The sequence below is a fragment of the Diadema setosum genome, chromosome 11 (genome assembly GCF_964275005.1).
Source record: "Diadema setosum chromosome 11, eeDiaSeto1, whole genome shotgun sequence".
NCBI lineage: Eukaryota > Metazoa > Echinodermata > Echinoidea > Diadematoida > Diadematidae > Diadema > Diadema setosum.
This window is the reverse complement of record NC_092695.1, coordinates 30,999,883-31,007,232: the sequence shown is the minus strand read 5'-3', so window position 1 is coordinate 31,007,232 and position 7,350 is coordinate 30,999,883.

Below are 7,350 nucleotides of genomic sequence, written 5' to 3'. Positions count from 1 at the left end.
CAGTGCCCGATTACATACTTCAGTTCCCCGTTGCCCCTACTTCTGGTGCCTACAAACGCATCATTTTGCCAGGTAGCTGATTGATAATTTCTTTTTATCGTCAACTCGCTTTTCAATGATTTACATTCTTTTGAAAAACTTACGAAATGGGGGTAATTGCATATTTTTTCTATTGAAGATGTCAGAAACAAACGCAAAGGAATACTGACCAGAAATGAATATAATTTATTAGTGGAAAAATGAGCAGTGTAAAGTATTCTCCAATATATTCTCCACTGTACCCTAGTCGATCATTTGGGGTGACCCGAGAGCAAAATTTTACTGTTATCACTGTCATTCATTCTTGTGTAACAGTGTACAGAGCTAGCTCACGACTTCATTGTGATCTTGTTGACAACTTTTGTTGGATAATGCGTGCAAATTGTCATACCATGGAATAGGAGTGTGGATGTAAGATGGCGGCGCGGCGGCTTCACTTGTTTATACAGCCAGTTTGTTGGCCAATGAGAGGTCCATATATCTAGATAGCTGTATAGATCAGTGACAAATAAAGTCCGTCTCATAATGCATGGGTATCTAGCGCCATCTGCGTCTACAGTCAATATAACTTTCATGCGTTGTGAAATACCAGGGGCCTGTTGCCTATACATGTATAAGATGCAATCAAACGTAGTTAGAAAATCAAGGGTAAAAGTCAGGTATCGACCGATCAGAATTTAGTGTTTAGAGACTTCTGTTTGATTTTCTGATTTATTTCAGTTATTTATGCAACAGGGCCAAGGTGTAGCAAGAGGAAAAGAAAAATGTTTGGAGGGGAGGATAATAAATTTCCAACTTTAAAATGTTTGAGTGACACTGACAAAACAGGTGAAGATATTATTGCCAAAAACTCTCCCATCAGTTAAATTGCATCTTCAACTTATCATTAGATAACATGTTGTCATAACATTCTAGCACCTCAACCCCTCCCGAGCCCTGGGTGTGGCAGTACAGTATTGGTAATTCAAGAGTGTTCACGAGTTCAAGACATTGTTACCTCATCTAAGCACTATATTCTTTCTGTTACCAAAAGTTCTCTGTGAAAACAAATGAAACATTTATGTCCACAATATACATTTATAATTCTGGTCAAGCTTAATGAAACTGTCATCACTTTTGTTTATCGAGATATTTTATAACTTCAGGACAGCCAAAATTTAGTGTGAAACCTATTATTTGACAGATTTATATCAGTGGCTTTCTTTCCCTCACCCCCTCCTCCTTTTTCTCCCTCCATCTCTCACTATTGCTTTCACATGAAAGGAGAAAAAGTAAACGCATCTCAACCTTCCTCTTTAAATTACATGCCTTTTTAAAGACTTTTAAGTATGTGTATGTTGCAAACTAGTGGATTTCACTCTTACCTTGTCTGCTGACAAAAAAAAAAAAAAAAGTAAGACTAACACATCTTTTCTCTGGTCTTAAAAAAGAGAGAAAATATATGATTTAAATACATAGGAAATATCTTATTACTTCCACCTCAGCTGGTGTATTTGAAAGATCATGTTTTAATTTGTGTTTGTTCCTGTTGTTTTATAAGAATAAGGAAATGATATCTTAGACAGTATTATATGGCAGCTTGTGTATAAATTGAAAGATAAAATTTTGATTTCTGCTTGTTCCTGATGTTTTTCAAGAGCATTGCAAGTATGAATATTAAACTATTTATGGATCAATGGCTACATGTATATTTTACAAGCTGGCTTCTGTCAACAATGGAGATATACATTGATATATTCATATATTGTACATGCATATGAAGAGATTAAATGCAAATAAGTGCCATTTTCAATTAATATAATGGTCCTCACCAAACAGAGAATGATAAAATGTTCTTAGTGATAGCGCACTTGTCACATAACAAGAAATATTTTCGAAGATACTAAAATCATCACAGACATTTAAATTGCTTTCTGTTTTTCAGCAGAGTCAATCTCAAATACAACTGTATCTCAAATTGAGAAAATGGAAATACATGTATCTGTGTTTGCTTTCAAACTCTTCATATAATATAATATATATACACATATACATGTAAATATCTATATATATACATATACATATATATATATATATATATATATATATATATATATATATATATATATATATATATATACATACACACACCACACACACACACATACATAATATGCAGGGCTCAATATTAGCGGTGGCCCTGGTTGCCAGGGGCCACCGTAAATAGAGAGCGTATTAGCCTGGCCACCACAGGAAAAAGTCAGTGTCAGGCTTTTTAACCCGTTGAGGATGGTTTGATTTTGCTACAACACGCATTTCGCATAGATGCTTGCCCGAGTATACTCAGGACTCGTCCTCAATGGGCTAATATGTATATCCACATACACACATATACCAGCAAACATGCATCAATCCATGCATATACATACAGATAAAAAGACAAAAATACAAACAGACAGATAAAGAAAAAACAAGATGAGCATCGCAACATTCATCTCACACGTCCATCAATCTAATCCGGTCATGACAGAAAACAGAACACACAAGTCAGTTTTTAAGTGCAAAACAATCTATATTTCATGAATTCTTTGTCACAGTGCTTCCGTCGCTTTTCATAACATGTGCACAAATTTTCAACAACTGTCCCAGTTGAACTATGTGAATTTCTGTGTATTGAACATTATCAAAAAACAAACAAACATGAGGAATAAAACCTGGCATCAATATATCACCATATACACAGTAATCTGTCCCCATCAATTTCATTCCCTTTAGTATGACCAGACTGCATTCATTTTTCCTCTACCTTGTCAGCCAAATTCTGTCACATCTACCCATCCAACTTTTTGATTTCTTACCTTTGAGATAATACAACCTAAAATCTCAGCAGCATTTTTTTTCCAGTCACCATCTGTAAAATCTTCTCTTTACAAACACAATTACAGATTCTAATTTCTTTTGTGACATCATTCCAAAAATACAGATCTCCAAAAAAAAAAAATTGATAGTGACTCTTGATCCCTAAACTCTAACATAATTATGAAGTTTAAATCCCCCATAAGATCCTAGCACTGGCCCTTCACTGCTTGCATATAAACATTGAAACTTACAAATATCTCATCCCTCTATTGCATCAAGTTTGCCTCAATTTGTTACATGTTTTTGCATTGTAAAATTCTGGACTATATCATGGCGAACATATACATAAGGAACCCTTGATTTCAACACTCAGTATCTGCCTGGTTCATCTTCCTTTTGTCACGTACCCACATATCAGTCTTCACTGAAACACTCCTGTTCTTTCCAAGGTTTAATGATTAGGAATATAGTTTTGGCAGAGAAAAATGGCTGACAAATGACAACTGAAAGAGATCACAATGCTCACAGAACCACCTTGTGGCAGAGGCAAGTAATTGACCCACACACAATTTTTCTGTCTCTTACAAATGGCTAATGACTAAGTAAAAAACACCAAACATGTAAGCTGTCCTTCATTCAAATCTGAATGATTACAACATTCTTCATTTAGCTGTATGAATAATTACAGTAGATACAGATAAAGTGAGATTAAACCACTGGTCATATCTGTAAAAAGAAAAAATAGTAATGAAATGTAAAAAAAAAAAAGCAAAAGTAAAATCAAATAATGATCTGAACAGCTCTTTTGCAAATTTACATGGCCTACAAAGTTAATTAGCTCAAGCAAGCTCACCGAACTGCACATATTTGTACAAAATATATCTTAAAGGGATGGTACAGTATTGGTGGAGATGAGAATTGGGCTTTTAACTTTTTGTGAGATAACAAGAAAACACTTATGAAACAGGACAGAGCATACCATTCTAAGAGGAATTCAAAGTTTATTTGGTTAAAAATCGGGTTTGGCATGACTGAAACATTCAAAAACAAAGTAAAACAAAGCGATTGTAAAAATTATAAGAATCTCCTATTTTGGCTATCTCAGCCATTTGAAAACCAGTTTTCATCGAATAAACATTGAATTCCTCATGGAATTACATGCTCTTTCATATTTCATAAGAGGTTTCTTATTATCTCATCAAAATGTTAGAAACCTGAAATTAGGTCTCAGCCAAAACTATACGATCCCTTTAATGCTTTGAGGAGATCCAGTTGAGTCTGCAGCTTATTGTCTTGAAAGTGTGTTACAATGCATTTTCTTTAGAGATCTTACAATGACTAGCTCCTGAGGCACAACATCATGATCAACATGGATCTAAAAAATGTTTCATATTTCTGGGTATTCAAGGGACAGTATCTTCCTCACATTGTTCTCTCATCGTACACTGGGGGATAAGCAAAGCTGGGCATATTACTGATTTCAAAGACTGTAGTCGCATTTACATTTCAGGCACAGAAATCATATTCAGAGTAGCTCTCATATAAAGCTACTCCTTGCAGGACAGTACATTAATACATTCTTTTATTTTTTAATTCCATTTAATTTAAAATGCATAAGGCAAATTAAGCCAAAAATAGGGAAAATTATACACAATTACATAATACATGTAAGGCATGACCAAAGTTTACTGTTAAATAAAAGTCTTCTATTTCCTCTAACTTCAGATGAAATTTCTCTGAATAAAGTCTGCCGACCAACAGAAAACCCAATTCTTAATGCAGCATCAGCAACTACCAGGAACCAGCCATCTCATTCTGATGAAGGAACACATTTACAAGGACATATGGGTGATTTAATTGAAAGACATTTAAAAAAGTACAGGTCTACAGGCAAGAAAAGGTAGGTTGTAAATATCACACATCCAGTGTAAAATTAAATCAGATGGATTTTCATAGTTCTAGAATTCAGCTTTGCCACTTTATAATGTTGAACATTGATGGATTAGTATGATCAAAGTGAGCAAGAAATGGAAACTACTGCATTCTATACTCCCGGTTTTATCTCTACATTCATTAAGCATCATGACAACTCTCAACACAGATTCATTGTCAGCTTGTCACGCTATGTTCAACAAGATAATCAAATCATGTCTGTACTCTTTGGGAGTATTATGTGATGAAAGCAAACATGAATGCAGGACAGAATTAAGCGCAACATTCCTGTGTCAATAAGATACAAATGCAATTTTGGTACAGGTCTGATATACTACATACCAATGCTGTCATATACTAAGTAAGATGCTATGATATCATAAAGTCCACTGGTTTTACCATGTACAATATTGCTGCGTACATTCTTTACACATTCAGCAGTTTCATGTACAGGGTATTGACTGACCTTCATAGCTCATCATACTGTGAAAGTAGATATTTTCATGCGACTAATTTTTCGTGCTTGGCTGGGTAAGATAAGTTTGGCATGTTTTTAACTCAGTGGAATCAAGACATCAACTACTGGAACACAATGGAAAGCAAAAGTATTTGCGTGTTTTTATTTTCGCGTAGTTCTTTGTTGCGCAAAATGCGCGAGAATTTCAACACCACAAAAATTTCCACGTTAACAGTATCCCATAAATGTCAGCAAGACATCAATACGAATGATCTTTCATTATACAATGCTGTGGTATTGAGACATTATGGAACCCAATTCAAATGGTCAAATCTTGGTATAAATGTCATGATAGGCAAACAAACATCCTGTGAACATCTGAGGCTGCATGCAAATGCACTGATTGGATAAAACACGAGTAGATGTTAATCTCCTATAGCTTCTAGGGAGTTAATAATTATGCACTTCTCGGCTGAGACAATGAATAGGGTCATGTTCAGTTCAACCCATGTTGGGGAAGCAAAGTTGCCACGTAAAGATATTGTGATGATGCAATCACATCTCTATTACATAGATGGTTCTGCACATCTTTAAAAAAAAAAAAAAAAAAAAAAAAAAAATCTCAAGGCTTGACTAACATAGCAAAAACTAGGCACGAGAGATAAACATCTTACATTGAGAGTTTGTTTGGGTACCGAGTATGTTGTTCCTGGGTCCAGCGGGACAACATAGCAAAATATTTGAATACATCAGTAATTTCAGTAATTTCAATGGCATCGATCCAACACCCTCCTTTTTTTTTTCTATTTGCTCAATTTGCTCAATGGAAACAATACCATAATTGGGGAATTATATGAGTGTCAATATTGAATAGGAATCTGTGGAGTCAATGCCCTTCTGGTCCATGGGATTAGATAGTTAAGAATGAACACCAGAGTGAACAAGGTAACAAACATTCAGCATCAGGCACAACATGGGAAGCAAATTGCAAATATCAACTCAAAAAGGCTTGCATTACACTTTATATAACTTTCCAACGACAAAAACAGTTGGAATAAAAGCATGTCTACAAAAGTGGGTAGCTCACACACTGTACATAAACACTGCACACCCTAGACAAGTGAACACTATTTCAAACAAACACAAGTGAGAAAGCCCATGTACAATTCATGCATGCACTTACAAAGAATGACTTAAAACATAAAAAGAGTGGGGGGGGGGGGGCGCTGAATAAATGCACTTGCACTTTTTTTAACTATGCAACATAAAATAGCCATACATCATATTGACTTCGGACTTAACTTGTAATCAATAATTTACATTTATACCATGCAAATTCACACCAAAAAAAAAGAGACATTTCCACATCTGTAAGCCACAACTTCACACATACCACCAAAAAAAAAAAAAAAAAAAAAAGAATAAATAAATGACAAGAGCTTCAGTTGTTGGGCTTTTTGTTTCATTTTTCCCCTCCATGCAAGGTCAGCTTCTGTTGAACTGTGTCACATATTTCACAGCCATAATATTTATGAGGATCTGAGATATATCATCTGTACTGCAAAAGACATTTCTTTGGATCACTCGGTGACACAGGGAACAATCTTGGCTAAGGGTGACACTCACGTTACATCTTGACTTGTTGCACACCAACCCAAGGTATTACACTTTGCCTTGATGCATTACAAAAGATAATATTGGTACTACACCAATAATGAGCTGGGTGTTTGAACTTTCCAACTCACTGCATTTCACCAGAATCGATTCATATGAAAACATCTTAGAGTTTCTATTGCAGATGTGAGCATCAAAATTTCTACAAACGTACTCTAAGGTTGGTAATTACCAACAGAGTCTCAGTTTTGTTTTTATTTTATTGTTCATCTTTGAAATATCAAAGCTTGTATACATTTACATAGGCACTTAGATAACAAACTATATTCTCTAGTTTCTTATTACAGTTACAATCACTTCAGAGGTTGGTTTCAAGTTAGTCTGCTGGAAAAAAAAAAGGAATCTGCTACATACTGTATTTCCACAGTTTCATATTCACAGAACTTCACCTCTACCACACAACAATACAG